At 35.1% G+C, this 18,678-nt stretch overlaps 1 protein-coding gene across 4 annotated transcripts in view; it reads right to left on the bottom strand.

Moving 5' to 3' along the window:
* The window catches only part of LOC150095706 (DNA excision repair protein ERCC-6-like), a 269,923-nt gene extending 261,970 nt beyond the window's left edge, over positions 1-7,953 (bottom strand). For 2 of the 4 annotated variants that reach the window (XM_090409870.1, XM_090409874.1), the window contains exon 1: positions 7,831-7,897. The gene's annotated coding sequence lies outside the window, so the exon portion shown is untranslated. The other 2 variants (XM_090409872.1, XM_090409873.1) reach the window with 2 other exon arrangements.
* Between the last annotated feature and the right edge of the window lie 10,725 nt (positions 7,954-18,678).

Here is an 18,678-nt window from a genome sequence, read left to right as displayed (position 1 = left end):
AAGAGGGAAGAACATTTGATAACATTTAGGAGTGGTAACAACAGTTCGCAAATTGACTACATTTTGACTAGAAGAAAACATCTTAAGGTTGTGACAAATTGTAAAGTAATTCCAACAGATCAAGTAGCACAGCAACACCGACTGCTGTGTGCAGACTTTAAAATAAGATCGAAGGTAAGAACCTCTGGATGCCATGGGATGAAGACAATTAAGTGGTTTCGCTTAAAAGAGGAGAGTGTGAGGAATCGTTTTAGGGAGAGGGTGTTAGAGAGGATTTCGGATGGACTGGAAAGTGTACAAGATTGGTGGAAACAATGCAAAAGTAATCCCAATTGAGGCGCTTGGTGAGACATCTGGAAAGATTAGAGAGCAGAAGGAGGGTTGGTGGTGGAATAATGATGTACAAGTGACATTGACAGCTAAGAGGAAGGAAGGCAAAGCAGAAGTGGGATGAGTCGAGAGTGGAAGAGGACAGAGAGGTGTACAGAGAGAGAAAGCAAGAAGCCAAGAGAGTTGTGGCACAGGCGAAGGCATATCAAGATCTGTATGATCAATTAGAAACAAAGGAAGGACAGAGAAAAATTCACCAACTAGCGAAATGTAGAAATAAAGCAGCAAAGGACATCTTACATGTGATGCAGATCAAAGATGCTGAAGGAAGAGTATTATGAAGGGATGTGGACATAAGAAACAGATGGAAAATATACTTTGAGGAACTTTTGAATGAGGAAAATGCAAGGACTCACAGAAGAGATGGGCAGTCTTCTGAGGGGATGGTGCAGAACATCAGTAGAGTGGAAGTGACGGAGGCCATGAAGAGGATGAGGAATGGAAAATCAGTGGGCCATGACAGAATTCCAGTGGAGGCATGGAAGGCACTGGGGGAAGAGGGAATTGACCTGCTGTGGGACCTGTTCATGAAAGTTTGCCAACAGGAAAATATACCTAAGGAATGTCGGGAGAGTACTCTTGTCCCCATCTACAAGGGTAAAGGGGAGGCACAAGACTGTAAAAATTACAGAGGAATAAAGTTGATGTCCCACGCAATGAAAATCCTAGAAAGGGTTCTTGATGGTAGATTGAGGAAGAAGGTGGAGATTGCAAATGAACAATTTCGCTTCATGCCTGGTAGGTCAACAACAGATGATGGAAAAGTATCGAGAGAAACAAAGGGAGCTACATCTGGCATTTATTGATCTGGAGAAAACATACAATAGAGTGCCAAGGCAAGAAATCTGGAGGTGTCTGAGGGAGAAGAAGGTGCTGGAGAAATATGTCAGGTTGTTGCAGGAAATGTACAGAAATGTGAAGACAAGTGTTCGGACCTGTCTGGGACAGACAGAAAGTTTCAAGTAACAGTTGGCTTGCATCAAGGGTCGGCATTAAGTGCGTTTCTGTTTAATATTGTGATGGAGGTAGTAACAGAGGAGGTGAGAGAAGATGCGCCTTGGACAATGCTGTATGCAGATGACATCTTGCTGTGTGCAGATTCAAGAGAAGAAGCAGGAACTAAACTGGAAAGATGGAGAAAAGTGCTGGAAGAGAGAGGTATGAGACTGAGCAGAAATAAGACAGAGTATATGTGTTGCATAGTGGGCGGTGGCCAGGAGACAGATCTGGAGCTGGAAGGAAATGTCATCAAGAAGGTGAGAGACTTTAGATACTTAGGTTCAACAGTCGAAGAAGATGGAGGAGCTGAGAAGGAAGTGGGATGCAGGATACAAGCAGGTTGGAGGAACTGGAGGGAGATGGCTGGAGTGTTATGCGATAAGAGGGTGCCGATCAATCTGAAAGGCAAAATTTATAGGACAGTAGTGAGGCCAGCTATGACATATGCTATAGAAACTGTGGCCCTGAGGAAAAATAACATCAGCAGAGATGAGAATGGAAGTAGCAGAGATGAGAATGCTTAGGTGGATTGGCGGTGTGACCAGAAAGGATCGTTTGAGAAATGACTATGTCAGGGGAACAGTGAAAGTCACGAACTTAGGAGAGAAAATACAAGAGGCAAGGTTGAGATGGTTTGGTCATGTGATGAGGAGGGAGGACGAATATGTGGGAAGAAGGGTCATGCAGATGGATGTGCAAGGAAGGCGGAAGCGTGGGCAGCCAAAGAAGAGATGGAGGGAGCTGGTAGAAGAGGACTTGAAGATGAAGAACTTGGATGTGGTGACAGCCCAAGACAGGAAGGTGTGGAGGAGACTCATTACAAACAGTGACCCCACTTAAGTGGGAGAAGCTGCAGAAGAAGAAGAAGAATTATCCAAGTTTATGCCTCCTACAATGCCTCACAATGATGAAGAAATAGAAGATTTTTATAATAACTTACAAAAATCTATAGAATATGTAAACTCAAATGAGATACTCATAGTGATGGGCGACTTGAATGCAAAGGTTGGAGAAGAAAATCCAGTTGTTGGAAAATTTGGACTAGGCAACAGAAATGAAAGAGCTAAGAGATTGATACAGTTCTGCAATCAAAACAACTTGCGCATAATGAATACTTTCTTTCAACATCCAAAGCGCAGACTGTATACTTGGACAAACCCAGATAACTCTATAAGAAACCAAACAGATTTCATAATGATAAATAATAGATACAAAAATAATAAAACCAACATAAAAACATACCCAGGTGCTGATATAGGTTCAGACCATAACTTTAAAAATTAAACTAAAAAACATTTCTAAAAACAATCATACTGAAACACTTGACTTCACAGCTCTGAATATACCTGACAACATAATGGTGTTTAACTCAGAAATTAGGAAGAAATTAGATCATGTAGGATATAAAACAGAAGACAATATACTTTGTATATTGTCTTTCAGAAGAAAATTGAATTCAGAGGGAATTGAAAACAGGTGGTCAAATTTTAGAAGTGCAATATATAAGACAGCTAACGAGGTTATCCCAAAAATTAAATACAATAAGAAAAAACCCTGGATGACTGAATCAATACTAGAACTTATGAATGAAAGATGAAAAAAGAAAAGTACACAACAGTATAGAATACTCAGTAAAATTATAAAAAATGAATGCAGGAAGGCTAAAGACAAGTGGCTAAATGAAAAATGTAAAGAAATAGAGGAACTGGACAAGAAACACAATAGTAAAGAAATGCATAAATCAATCCAAGCCCTGACAAATAAAAAGGAAAATTTCAACCATAATCCTTGTATAAAAGATCAAAATGGAAAAATGTTACTAGAGACACAAGATATTATAAAAAGATGGAAAGAATATGGAAAAGAACTGTTTGACTCTGATTGCACAGACACACCAGATATACAAAATATGGATGGTGAACCAATTACATATGAAGAAACAGAATATGCTGTAAGTCAAATGAAAACAGGTAAAACACCAGGCCCTGATCAGATCCCTATTGAATTGTTAAAGAAAGTAAATGAAAACACACTTAATGACCTAAAGGTTATCTTTAATAACATCTATGATTCAGGATACATCCCTGATGATCTAAGTAAATCCATTTTTGTCACTATTCCCAAAATTCCAAGAACTTTAAAATGTACAGAATATAGACTAATAAGTTTAAGAAGCCATGTTACAAAATTACTACTGAGAATAATCCTAGAAAGAATAAAAGTCACTTTGTCAGCAGAAATAGAAGACAATCAGGTTTTCAAAAAGACAAAGGTACAAGAGAAGGAATCTTCAATTTGAAAACATTATGTGAAAGCCTTGAGAACCAGAAAAGCATATATATATATATATATATATTTTTTTTTTTGTTTACAGATCAACTGTTGATCAATTTTATTAACTTAACCAACTAGTTTCGCTACAGCATATATCTTTCTTTTATTGATTACACCAAAGCATTTGATTCAATAGATCACAAGAAATTAATACACATCCTGCAGAATAATGGGTTAAAAGGAAAAGATCTACGTATAATTACAAATATATACTGGAATCAAATGGCCTCAATAAGATATAAAAATACATATTCTGGCAAACTTTGAAATCAAAAAAGGAGTAAGGCAAGGATGTGTCTTATCATCCTTACTGTACAATATATATAGTGAGCAAGTTTTTAAAAATATTTCAGAACTAAGGGGTGTAAAAGTCAGTGGTAGGAACTTCAACAATTTCAGGTATGCAGATGACACAGTTCTTATAGCTGAATCTGAAGATGATCTTCAAAACTTAATCACAGAAATTTACAACAGAAGCCTAGACATGGGACTAATTATTAACCTAAAGAAAACAAAGTGCATGATTATTTCAAAAGAACCAATAAATAAGAAACTGAACATAACTGTTAACAAAAAGAAAATTGAACAGGTTCAGTCTTTTATATATTTGGGACAAATGTTTACAGATAGAGGAAATTCCCTTAAAGAAATAAAAAGAAGAATAGAGATAGCAAGAAAAGCCTTTAGTGATATGAAAACATCCAGACATTAATATAGACACAAGAAAAAGATTAATAAAATGCTATATCTGGTCAAGCCTTCTCTACAACAGTGAAACTTGGACTCTAAATAAAGAAGCAGAGAAAAAATTAGAAGCTTCCAAAATGTAGACCATCAGAAGAATGTTGAAAATACCATAGACAGAGAAAATGAAAACCGAAGATGTTTTAAAAAAAGCAAAAATGAAAAGAACATCTCATCTCATCTCCTTTATACCCTCTTTTACCTTGCGGTGTCGAGGGTCCATTGATCATCGGACCTCAATCCGTTTACAGGATAAGGTGGTCAGCCCTATGCCCCGGTATATCCTATGGCTTGTAGTGTTAAGTTCTCAAGGCCAGTTCGCCTGTTTTGCGGGATGAAAAACCCCAGAATAAACTGAGGAAAAAACCCTGTTGTCCACGCCCAAGACTGGCTAACTTGGCTATGGCAGATCCTTCAGCTCCTCACATCACCGACGGGAATCGAACCTACGACACTCCTTCCCCAGGCATATGGTTGCGAAGCGCATAGCCACTAGGAAATTAATTGAAATAATTAAAGGGCAAAAACTTAAATATTTTTGACATCTAACTAGACAAGAAGACATTCAGAAATTAATATTAGAAGGGAAATTGGATGGAAAAAGAGGGAGAGGTAGACCCAGGAGAATGTGGTTCGAAGACATTAAGGACTGGACTGGCTTAAATTACCATAAATGTTCCAGAGCAGCAAAAGAAAGGAAAAGGTTCCGTGATATGGTTGCCAACCTCCTTCTAAGAGATGACACTTGAAGGGAAATGGATGCTAAACTGGATATTATACCAAAAATGACCTTCTGAACTCATAATGGGCCTGAGATATTCCTCAAAAACATACAGCTTGTCATCAATTCCATTTTGGCCTTCTTTATGCTCTTTTATAACCTAACCAAGATACAAAGGGAGTGACAGATATGGTTGAATTGAGTGCTTTGATAGAATTCTTATAATTCTATCAAATGATAGAATTCTTATAATTCTATCAAACATTTCCTGGAGTATGCTTTCAATGGGTTTATCATGAGTAATAGGATTAGACTGATATCTAATCCTATTACTCATGATGTTTTATTAACCTGAGACAATCCTTCACTTTTCTCCTGTTCCTATGGCTGTGATTATAGAGAGCTATCAAAACTGCATTCAGACATTAACTTGGATTGCATTTTTCTATAAAATACCCAGGAAATGTGTCAACTTATTGGTATATCAAAAATTGTATTCATCCTATCTGGTTCAATTCTGATGTAAAATCATTAATTATTAAAAAAATTTGCCTTACAAAATAAATGTTCACTGAATGAATAGAGGAAGTTTAATAATATGGGATCTAATTCAAACGAGGTATAAAAAATGTATGTCAGGTTTCACAATCTTCTGTGGATAGTTAGGATTCACATAAAAACTAAACAGCTAATTAAAGCTTGATGTCTTAATATTACTCATACAGAGAACTCAGTTCTATGCTTTTTTATCAAATCCTTTAAAGGCTCTCTCTCTCAAAAATCTTCCTTACAAAATGAAATTGCATAATTAATAACAATTCTGAATAGACTTATGAAAATTTTAATGTTTTTGTGTTGTAATAACACTATAAAAAAGTTATAAAATCAAACACCTCAGCCTGTCTACAAGTATGATTACTTTGCTAATCTTCTCCAGTATTTATACTAATCATACATATCAATATTTATATCCCATCCAAAATTAAAATACTTTATCTAAACAGAAATTCTTGGACTAAAACTATTCTAGTCTGTTATGCAGACACTCCCAAATTAACTTGTTCATTAACAAGCAAGTGAATTTGGCAATTCACCATCATTTAGTTCTATCCCATTATAAAGAAATTTATAATGGGATACATAAAAATCATAATAGATAAACCTCCAATGATGTTTTTTTTTTTTTTTGAAAAGAAAGTTTATAACATAATTTTATCATAAAAAATGGAATCATTGTTTGATGATGGCTAAGATAAGTGGTACTGATGTAACATCTGGGGTCCCATAGTTTCCACCATGTCGCTATTTGAAAATGAGGTTTCTGCTTATTATCAACATTTTTAAAGTTCTTTTTTACAAATATTAGATACATTAAAATCAAAAGTAATTCAAGTCTTTAAATTTTTTTTTCCAGCAATAGAATGGAACATAAACTGATCCCTTAATCACTTTGTTTGCAGCCACACAGAATTTACTCTTCCCATTTGATCACATTTAAAAAAATTAAAAAAAAAAAATTCCTTCTCGAACAAAATTGAAATGATGCAAAAATTTTTAGAGGTTAACTGCCTTTGAATGCATCAAGATATGTTACAGAAGGATAATGAAAGAGCTTTGCATTCAGAATTCATGGATATACATTTCGATTTCATTCTTTATAAAATCATCAACCACTCTACCCATATCAAATTCCATAACTAAACACTTTATAAGTATTTAATGAAATGTCTCTTCTCCCAATTCCAGTAGGAAGAAACACTTGACACTCACTTAGATCCAAATATAATTTTTTTTTTTTATTCTATAGCAATAAAACTTCTTTGCAAATTTAAGAGTGATAACTGCTAAAATTGGAAATTTTCTATTTTTGTCCAATACCAACTGAAAAACTATTATTAAAATTATTTGTCAATTTGATACTCATGTAATTAAATATTTTTTTTATGTATTACTTTTGCTTTATGATGCTAGTCTATTTCTGAAACTGGATCTTCTTTCAACGAATGCTCATTTCATACAACATTACACTATTGTTATTTATAAATATTTTGTACCTATTTTACAGTTGCCTTACAAAGTACGAATGAAGTTTTGAATATCGTTTATTCTTTATATTATTGACCTTCCGAAGGTATCGAAAAGTACTTCGATAGCGCAGTCACCAGAGCACATGTTCTTCAAATGAAAAGATAAAGGTTCGGATCGCGTCGAAGAATCTTCATGAGAGTCTTCCAGTTGAAGGTAAGTAAGGAATTCTAATAAGGAAGTGGAAGGCCATAACTAGTCAGAGAAATACATCCAATTAATAGACATAATAATAATATACTGGCTCATAGCTTTAATTGTATCTCATAATTCAACCCAACAAACCATAGTCTCCGAACTTATTGCTGCCAGTATATAAATAAAGATAATTAAAGACAACTTGCACCTTTTAGATGAATATAACATGAATTAATGGAAAATTGTTTCACTATTATCTCTCACTCACACTCTACTAATCTGGAGAGAGTGTGTGTGTATATCTGGAAAACTGAACATAAATATGTTCAGTTCTCCAGATAAACCAGCGTAATTTAAATATTTAATAATAACAATATCCTTTATTATCTACCATATAAAATTACGCTTATATTACATACATCATAAAAATTAATATCGAGTAAGAAAACAAAATTACTCCACTGTCACTCTAAGCATCAACAGAAATTGGATAACTTGTACGTACAATAATAAACAACACAAAACGAAACCTTCAAAACTCCCGCATATTCAACGCCACCTCTTGTGTAAAAGATTTTTTTAACAATGCATTTATAATGAACAAATGTTATTTGTTTTATTTTTAATGCTCAGTAATTATACAACATGAGCAAAATATATTAAGTTCATAATATAATTAATACAAGGTATGCAAACTAAGATTTTTGTGTGTGTGTGTGTGTGTGTGTGTGTGTGTTGTTCGTCGTCGTCTGAGCAATTCGGGTATAGGCTTTTTATGTCCTGCTCCTGCTCTGCGATGAAGTTGGTCTTTCCACCTTAATCTTGGACGCCCACGGTCTCTTCTTCCTGTAGGTTTATATTTATATGCTAATTTGGGAATCCTATTATTATTCATCCTTTCTATGTGGTATAACCAATTTTGCTGATATTCTTCTATTTCTTGTATGACGTTTTTTTTTATATCTAATCTTTCTCTTATTTCTGTGTTTTTATCTAACCTAGTGAGTCTCAGGAGAGGTCTTAGATACTTCATCTGTGCTGCTTCTAATCTTTGTTTGTTTCTTTGTTTTACAATACAAGTTTCACTTCCAAATTTGAGAGATGATATAGAGGTTATGTTATATAATCTTAATTGAGTTTCTTTAGTCACTTGTTTTCCATTTTTTTTAATTATGCCATTCATGATATTGTAAATTTGTAGTCTTGCTTCTAATTGTGAATCAGTATCATATTGAAAGATTATATCAGAAAAAAAAAAAATCAGCTAACGCCTTTTTATTCCCGTATATACGGGAGTAGGCGAGGCCATTTAGCCCTATCTAACTTTTTGGAGACTGAGTGGGCAGTTCAATCTCCACTGGTACCCAATCAGGGAAAGATGGCCCAAGGCTATCACTAATTAAGCGGTACGCAGTGAAGAGAGACGGCTCAAATGTGCAGCCATCTCGTGGTCTCTAACCCTAACACAATATATTTAATGTCTGAAATAATGTGGGTTCTACGGTCGATTTTCTTGAGTTTACAGGACGAAAAACCCGAGTTTCCGGGAGGAAAAACCTGCTTGCCCGTGCCAGAGATCGACTAACTCGGGAACCGGTCGAAAAAAGGCTTAGAAAAATTTCCTCTAGTCGCCGACTAGACTCGAAACCAAGACTTCCTTCGTGCGGCCTAGCGCGATGGTGTGCAAACGCCACATCCACTGAGCTACACAGGCTCTCGAAAGATTATATTTCCCAAGTATTTGAATTCTGTGACTTGTTCTATTATTTTATTGTAAAGCATAAATTTGACTTTTGGAACGGTGTTTCCACACATTACCATAGCTTTTGTTTGTTTCAGAGATTTTCATTTAATTTTTTTTTGCTATTTCACTTAGATGGTTAGTTGCAATTCGGAGTTTATCTTCTGAATTTGAAATTAGTACTTGATCATCTGCATAAAGTACTGTATTTAGCTGTATGTTATTTGCTAGTTTAACTCGATCTTTGACAGTTGTTTTTAATTCTTTTAGGATTCTGTTTATATAAATGCTGAATAGGATTGGGGACAAGCCACAACCTTGTCTTACTCCATTATTTATAGTTATAGGTTCTGATAATGTCCCAATGCAAATTTGATGCAAATTTTTGTTTCTCTGTGTAAATATTTTATTGTATTAATTAATTGAGGAGATGTTTTATCATGTTGTAACACTTTCCAGAGTAGATTTCTGTTCAGGTTATCATACGCCATTTCATAGTCAATAAATAGAAGAAAAGTGGGCAGGTAAAAATTCTTTTATTTTTCTATGATCTGTTCCATTGTGAAAGAGACATCTGTGCATCCTCTCTCTCTTCTAAAACCACACTGTTCTTCTTCTTCTAAATAAATTTCTGTGTATTTAATTAGTCTGTTCTTTAAAATTTCGCGTATAGTTTGAATGCTGTTATTAAAAGAGTAATGCCTCTATAATTTCCACATTTGTCCTTGGGTCATTTTTGTTTGAATATTTATTACTGCTCCAGTTTCCCATTCTTCTGATATTTCCAGAAATTATTGAAGAGTTTAAGTAGGTTTTCTTTAAAACTATTGTCTACATATTTATAGAGCTCAACGCATATTCCATCCAGGCCTGGGCTTTTTCTATTTATTGAGTTTTTTTTAAATTCTTTTTCTAATTGTTTCATTGCTTCGGTACTTTCTTGTGTATTGATATCTTCAATTTTTTGAGTTTTGTCCAGGGGCAACTCGTACAAGGGCATTGTAGAACTGTAGCACCTCCAATTTTTCTCGATATATAAATATATTTATTCATTTATTTATATTTGCTTATAATATTTAATTTCATCATCAACAATCCTATACAATTCTCTTATTTTGTATAAAAAATAATAAAAATCCATCTTGCAGCACTTAGGAGGGCGAAGGAACCTAGCAGCCCGTGTTTACAACCGTGTTATATTGCTATGCGCACAAGCATATGCAAGTCATAGTGAGATCGGCACTGTCCGTCGCGCAGTTCCGTTGTTATTTTTATGAAGTTTGAGCCAGTAGTAGAGTGTTCCTGGTGCTTATTGTGTTTACTCCGTCTTACTTATTTTATTTATTTTTGATTTATTTATTTAACAATGATAAATTAGCGAATTTTAAGAATAAATTGCCTACTGAAGAAATAAAATTGACCACTGAAGCATATCCCATCATCAACAAAGAAAAACTTGAAACTGAAATTCAAATATTCTACAGTAGACCCAACATGCATGATTATTGTAAATTAATTGACTTGTTATAATTTATAACAGAAAATAATTTAGATTGTGTTCTTAGTGAAATTACTGTATTGATAAAAATTCTCTTGACAATTCCTATGACTACACCAGAGCCTGAATGCTGTTTTTCATTAAAGAGAATAAAAACATTTCTGAAGTGGACTATGAATCAGGATAGGTTAAATGCACTTGCGATGATTTCAACGGAGAAATATTTCTTTAACAGTCACGCGAACATCAAGGAAAAAATTATTGACCTTTTCGCTCGAAACAATACAAGAAGAATGGATTTTATTTTTACGTAATTTTGAATTATACTAAACTGTATAATTTTATCGATAATAAACAATATTTTTTCATGAAACAAAGCAAGAAGAATATATTTTATTTTTAAGCAATTTTGAATTATACCAAATTTTATCCAAACACGTAAACACTGTACTTATAGTGTGTATGTATATTTCGAAAGTTGCAGCACCACAGGATTTCAAGCCACGAGCCGCCACTAGTTTTTTCATTGTTTTGCATTTCTTGTTTTCATTCATCAATTCATTTTATAGTGTTCTATTCAATCAACTTTGAAAATTCATCGAATAAAACACTTCTTAATTGGTCATTTTCTACTGTTTGTAGTTGTCTGAAAAGTTTAAAACCTATTCTTTGTGTTCCAGTGATATCCAGCTCTAATGATTTAACATATTTCTTGATGGGGAGGAGGTGGAGAGGATCCAGAGGCGAGTGACTAAGATGATAACAGGTCTATGGAATGAACCATATGAGAACAGGTTGAAGATTTGTGGGTTTCAAAAACTAGTTGATAGGCGGAGGAGGGGAGATATGATCGAGACATTCAAATTGCTAAAGGGATTCTATAGGATTAATTCAGAGGATATTTTTGAGATCAGGACTGGTGGTGGGAGAACTAGGGGACACCTATGGAAGCTGAACAAGAGTGTGGTTAGCAGGGGTGTTAGAGCTGGGTTCTTTACTTTTAGAGTGATAAATTCTCTCAATGAGTCTAAGGACTCCTGGAGTCGCCCGAAATAATAATAATAATAATATTTACTCCAATCTTCTCTGCGTGTACTTCTGGAAACCTTTCTGACTTCAGCCCAGTCTCTTATACAGTATTCTATATTGTCAGCAGTGTTTTTATTCTGGAGATAGATTTTAAAAGCCTGTTTTTTATTTTCCCTTTCGATTAATTCCACTGAGTCATCATTCCAAGTTCTGAGCCATTTTTTTTGTTTTTCCTTGATTTGTATCCTACACTTTCTTCTTCTGCTTTTATTATGGTTTCCTTTATATTTTTCCAGTCAGTTTCAATATTGTTTGTGGTTGGTTTTATTTTATCTCTTATTCTGCTTTTATATAAGTTTTTGATACACTCCTGTTTTAGGAGGTGAATTTTAAGCTGTTTATTAGATGTTGGTACGTTCTTTTCTTCTTTTCAAGTATGTGGTTCTTTTTATGAAATCAAATCTGCTTTCAATTAACATTTGATCACTATCAATTTTGCTTCCTCTAAAATCCCTTCTATCCTTGATATTATTATTTAGTTATTGTTAATAATAATGTAATCTATTATTGATTTAGTTTCTCTTTCTTCCCATGAGTACTTAAGTATATTTTTATGCCTGAAGAAAGTATTACTGATTTTCAGACTGTTAAATTTGCAGAAGTCTCTTAATAAAATTCCATTGCTATTGATTACTGATTCTCCCATTGAACCAATGCATCCTGTTATTTTCCCACTGTAGCGTTGAAATCTCCCAACAAGATTGTTGCTTCCTTTTAATTTGTTTTCCGAAAAGTAGAATACGAATTATCGGATAAATGGATAAATTCTGGGGGGGGGATTTTTTTTGTGTGTGAAAATAGTGTTTGCTTCCATAAAGCAAGATCATTATAAATTCGATTAATTTTAAGCTTTTCTTCGACCATTTCCCGAGTTAATCGATCTCACATACGGTTAAGCGGGTTTTTCATCCCATAAACACACAAGAAAATCGACTGTAGAACGCGCATTATTTCAGATAATAATAAATTGCATTAGGATTAGAGAAAAGGGAGGATGGTACTTATCTACCTCTATTCACCGGATGCCGATTAAAATGGGTGTCTTGGGCCGGCTATCTCTGAGTGACTACTGTGGAGTTTGACCGATCCTCAGGCTTCAAAAGTTAGACTGAACAACCTCCCTATTTATTTTTTGTAAAAGAAAAAAAAACATGACTAGCTGTCTAATATCATATTTGATAGCCTTTAGCAGAAACAATGACGTACCCAGGGAAACATTGATTCCGCTAGGTGAAATCAATGTGGATCGACTAATGATTTCGAACTGGATCTATACTCCTATATATACCTAAATCTATATACCTATATACCTGAAGCATCCAAATTATTCAGTGGAGAAGATACTGGGGCTACACATCGCAGAGAATTTCTATTGGGATCGGCTATATAGCTCATTATTTTTCCGAAAACTTTAATTTCGTATGGGTACAGATGCATCTTGCAGAGATCCCATGAACTGCTAAGTGCTACCAGTATGGTTACAGATGTTTCCTATGAAATAAAACACATAAATACTCTAATGATTTCAATTCTTCAAAGGGAGCAGACGTAGCTATTTTATGCAAACTAACATTCTAAAGATAAATGAACACCCAGTCTCACCATCGCTAAAACCGGGAGCTATGGTTATCAGTGTTTCCAGCGACATCGAGGTGGACTACAGCAGACAACTGCCGCAATCTGGAATTTCACTCTAACAGGAATATATCACTGTTCGATATAATGTGAGTTGCATGGCCGATTTTCTTGGATTCCTCGGTTGTTATGTAGGATAAAACACGAACTTACCTCTGATAAAGATCAAAAGCATTGAAAAGAGATCTCAAAAATAAATCTTCAAGTTGACGATTCGAATTTATGTAGAATAGATTTATATTGATTTTTCTTCTGGTTTCTAGCGCTGAAAGAGAGAAAATACGCTTTAAAATAAACTTACGCCTTATCTTTCCGGATAGGAGATAGTTGAGTAGGCGAGGTCATTTTAGTCCTATCTAACTTCAGAAGATGAAGGGGGGAAATTCAATCTCCACCGGTAGCCAATCAGAGATAGCTATCCCAAGAATATCACTAATTATACATGGCATCCAGTGAAGAGATGGGGCTGAAAAGTGATGCTATATGGTAGCTCTTAATCCTAACATTATGTTTACTATTTGAAATTGCGTAGGTTCTGCGGTCGATTTTCTTGCCTTTACGGGAAGAAAAACCCGAGTTCCCGTGAGAAAAAAAATTAGCCATGCAAGATATCGACTAACTCGGTAACAGTTCGAAAAAAGCTTGTTGCTCTACTTGGGTGACTAGAATAGAACTTCCAACGCTCTTTCTTCGGGTGGTCTAGCCCAAGATGGCACATGTCCCATTCATTGAGTTACAGGTGCTCAAAAGAGCAAACATTGCTTCCACAGGGAAGAATATTTTAAAAATTTGTATAATTTTTAAATTTAATATACGTTTTAAATTTTAGCTCAATTTTATAATTTCTACTTCCAGTGTGATTCCACAGCAATACTCTCCTGAAATAAACTTACCTACAACAGCTTATCTTTTAAAGGAAGATCTATATGAAACACACTAAAAAGCTACATCCTCTTCTAGCCAATTATTCAAGAGGTGAGAACTCAATCCAGAATGGCATCATTATGTAATATAAACTACATCCATTATACTATGTATTTTAACTAATTTACTGTTTCCATACTTTTTTATGTGGCGCCTACCCTCAAAATTGGTCGATGAACCTACAGTACCAGGACGTCTTTCCCATTCATTATTAACTTAAAATATGAGTAAATTTTTTCATTTGTATGTAGTTTGCTCCAGAAACCAAACATGAAACTTTTTCAAGCCATTTCAGGCATAGAATTAGTAAAACAGGCCTCACAGAGGAAGAAATTTATTTCCCATAGTCCAAAACATAATCACAAACATATGTTCACGGTGAACCCGAAACATGCAGTCTGTTGGTTGAAGAACGGATACATCTTTTCGATTCTTACAATCCAAAACACAGAACAGCAAAGATTCAATACATTGCGTTCCAATTCCTTACATTTCCGGGATATCAGAACCAATTTCAAGAATTCTGAAGAAATATGATTTAACAGCCACTTATACACCTATTAACAAATTTTCCACCCATTTTCCTTCATATAAAGATAAACGCTCAACCTTGTCTCTGGAGTGTATCAAGTTCCTTGTAATTGTAATCTTTCATACTTTGGACAAACTGGACGTTCTATAGAAAAAAGAATTCAAGAGCATCAGTCATCAATTCAACACAACAAACCTGAGAAATCTGGATTAGCTCAGCATGGATTAGAAACAAACCACAACATCCTTTGGTCCAAGACTCTCCTCCTACACAGATGTCGCTACAAATTTGAACGTTTATTTAAAGAAAGTGTGGAGGCCTTACTTCAACGTCCTAACTTGAATCTTAATGACTGTATATCTATATCAAAAATTTGGGAAAGTTTAATCAGGATAACACATTTATTTTTATTTTTTTGTAAATTTCCTACATTAGTCTAATGTTATTTGAGATTATTATATGAATTTCTGAATTAATATCTTTAATTATGACTTTAAAAATATTTACTCTTCTAATACTTAGCGATATGACATCATGCGGGTCGTTGTATGTGTGAATGATCAATTGTTCGTATTCCACTTTGTTTTTTAAACCTATTCCTATGTACCCACTGATGTTGGTCTGTAATATTCAGATCGAAATCTTTGTCAAATTAAACATTATTCTTGTGTTAACGTTTATATTGGGTTAGATGGCACATCGGCCCATGTGTTACGAGAATATGCAAGAGAATTAGCAACTCCTCTAACCATAATGTTTAATTTAAGCCTCAGTTCTGGTAAAGTGCCAATAGAGTGGAAAGAGGGGAAAATAGTTCCATTGCACAAGGGAGGCTCTAAGACTGAGGTTGCAAATTATAGACCAATCAATATATCTGGAGTGGTGGTTAAGATTTTGGAGAAATTGGTTAAAATTAGAATTCAGGAATGGGTAGACAGCAATATGATACTTTATAAGGGGCAACATGGTTTTGTGAAGGGTAGGTCTTGCCTAAGTAATTTGGTTACTTTCAATAATAAAGTAACAGTAAAGTTGGATAAAGGAAATCCTTACTCGGTGATACTGCTTGACTTTGCAAAGGCTTTTGACAGGATTCCACATGGAACTCTGTTGCATAAATTAGAGCAAATGGGTTTGGATCCGAAGACGGTGATTTGGATTAAAGAATGGATGGTGGACAGATAACAAAGAGTGGTTTACGGAGGAGCTGAGTCCAGAAAAATGCAAGTGACTAGTGGTGTAACTCAGGGCTCAGTTCTTGGTTCTCTATTGTTTAATTTGTACATCAATGATATTGGAAATACCTTGAATGGAAATATCCACTTGTTTGCTGATGATGCAAAATTTGGAAGAGCGATAATCAATCAAATGATGTGGATATTTTACAGGATGACTTAAAGCGGCTGACGGTATGGACTGAGGTAAATAACTGTCAGTTCAACGTGGCTAAGTGTAAGATGATGCACTTCGGGAGGATGACATCGCATGCTCTTTACTATATTAACGGAACTGAATTGCAGGAAGTTGATGAGACAAGAGACTTGGGAGTTATGGATGGACAGAAAACTTCAGTTTAAAGGACATATTGCAAAGATTGCCAAAACATCACATCAAATTACATGGTTGTTGAGGAACACACTAACAAGCAGGGATAGGGAAGTTATTATTCCACTCTATAAGGCATTAATAAGGCCGCATTTGGACTATTGTGCACAGATCTGGTCGCCCGGATTTCTTGGTGATGCGGAAGTGGTGGAGAGGATTCAGAGGCGGGTTACAAAGATTGTTGCAGGTCTGTGGGATGTTCTCTATGAGGATAGATTGATGATCTGTGGGCTCCAAAAACTAGCTGATAGACGTAGGAGAGGGGATATGATAGAGGTATTTAAATTGTTAAAGGGATTTTACAGGATTGATACTGATGATATTCTTAAGACCAGTGCAGGATGTGAGAGAAGGAGGGGCCATCCCTGGAGATTGTGTAAGAGTGTGGTTAACAAGGGTGTTAGGACTAGATTTTTACTTGGAGGGTTGTGAATGGGTGGAATGCTTTGCCAGAGGTGGTTGTGAATGCTTCAACTGTGAATGAATTTAAGGAGAGGTATGATGGGTATTGTGTAAATAATGGTTAGTGTGTCAATGTCGGGTCTCCCGCGATGAGTCTTTTGACTCCATGGAGACACCGTTAAAATAATAATAACAATAATAACAATATATTTCTAAAGGAGACCTGTACTCAGTGTACTTTTGGACTATGCGAAAGTTTTTGTCAGGATACCACATGGTGTATACTACATTTATATGTAATGCTATTTAGTTTGTATGGCAAGATATAGAAAATGATTTAAGGTGATATATGCAATTGTTTACCTAAACACAAAAGTAGGAAGAACAACAGTTTGTGAAGATGATGAATGGATCATGAAGAATGAACTGAATAGGCTGAATTAAAATGGCCTCGCCTACTTCCTGCAAGTGAATAAACCACATTAGTGATTAGCTGAGTGGTGTCGTTACCTCACAGTAAATAACACTAGCACAAAATATTATTGTCTGAAATAATGCGAGTTCTGTTATTCACTGGAGATGTGGAAATGATGGAGATGATCCACAGATAAATGACTAAGATTTTGCAGGCCTGTAGAATGATCCTATGAGAAGAGATTAAAGGTCTCCCTATTACAAAGGCTAGTTGACTTGATAGGCCAAAAACAGGGATATAAAAGAAATATATAAGTTACTAAAACATTTTATAAGATTGACATAGAAGACTTTTTTTTCAATACATGGCAGGAAGAGAGAGAAAGAGGGAGAGAGAGCTTGGGATTACCTCCTTTCAAACCATAAGAGAGTAGGACTAGCAAGTTGTTAAGACTAGATTTTGTTTGCTCCGATGGCAATAATCGGCTGAAATTGATTACCACAGAAAGTTATGATTGCTTCCTTGGTGAATGAATAAGAAAGAAATAATGTTGTTTATGAGCTTCCCATAATGAGTCATTGACTCTCTGGAGATACCCTAGAAATTATTATTAATAATAATAATAAACATTGTCTCTTATATTATCCCTTTCCATTTAATTTCCCAGGCTTTACAGCAGATGGGATCTTTTACGTCAGTCCTCAAACCCAGCTATCGAAGACCTTCAACTTTATAATAATCATGCTTTTTCAGGCCTTCCCAAAGAAAAAGTGCAACATGATTAATATCTCCATTGTCCCCTGTAAATCTGCACTCTGCTATCAAGCAAATAATGGACTTAAGTGCATGAATGGCTGCTGAAGCAGCATACAAAAGGATTTGTTCGTAGGTATTTCAACCAGCATGGCAAGTTGCCGGCTTGCTGACCGAGTAGTTAGTGTGTTGCTCTCCAATCCACAAGCTCGAATTCGCGTGGATATGAATGTTTTTTTGATCGTCTTTAGGTGTTTGGGAGATTGAGTTCATCTCCAGGTGTGAGACTACACCCCATATACTGTGGGGCTGAAGTGGCTTGAAAAGGATTCATATTTGATCTCAAAAAGTAGGTTTCAAACAGCGTCTGGTTTCCTGTAATACGGTTTATACAATTAGTGTAAAATACATTCCATTGATTGTGAATTAGTCAGAGAGGTGCCTGCATTGATTACATTTTTCAAGACTAGTTATCACTGCACTGCAACAGTAATGCCTTTATGAAATGAAAGATCTGCTGATGAGTTTTGTATTGATACATGCTTTGCATAGACTGCATATGAAGCTGGATTGCTCATGCAAGGCACCAGCAGTAAAGTGAATTTTTTTCTTCAATTGCTTGGTTAAACTTTGTTGGTTTTGAAAAGTGAATGATTTTGGGTAGAATGGGGAA

This window comes from Typopeltis vanoorti, chromosome 20 (genome assembly GCF_054136105.1).
Source record: "Typopeltis vanoorti isolate ZY-2024b chromosome 20, IOZ_Tvanoo_1.0, whole genome shotgun sequence".
In the NCBI taxonomy this organism is placed as follows: Eukaryota; Metazoa; Arthropoda; class Arachnida; order Uropygi; family Thelyphonidae; genus Typopeltis; species Typopeltis vanoorti.
Note: the sequence above shows the minus strand (reverse complement) of the source record. Positions and strands in the feature narration are given on the sequence as shown.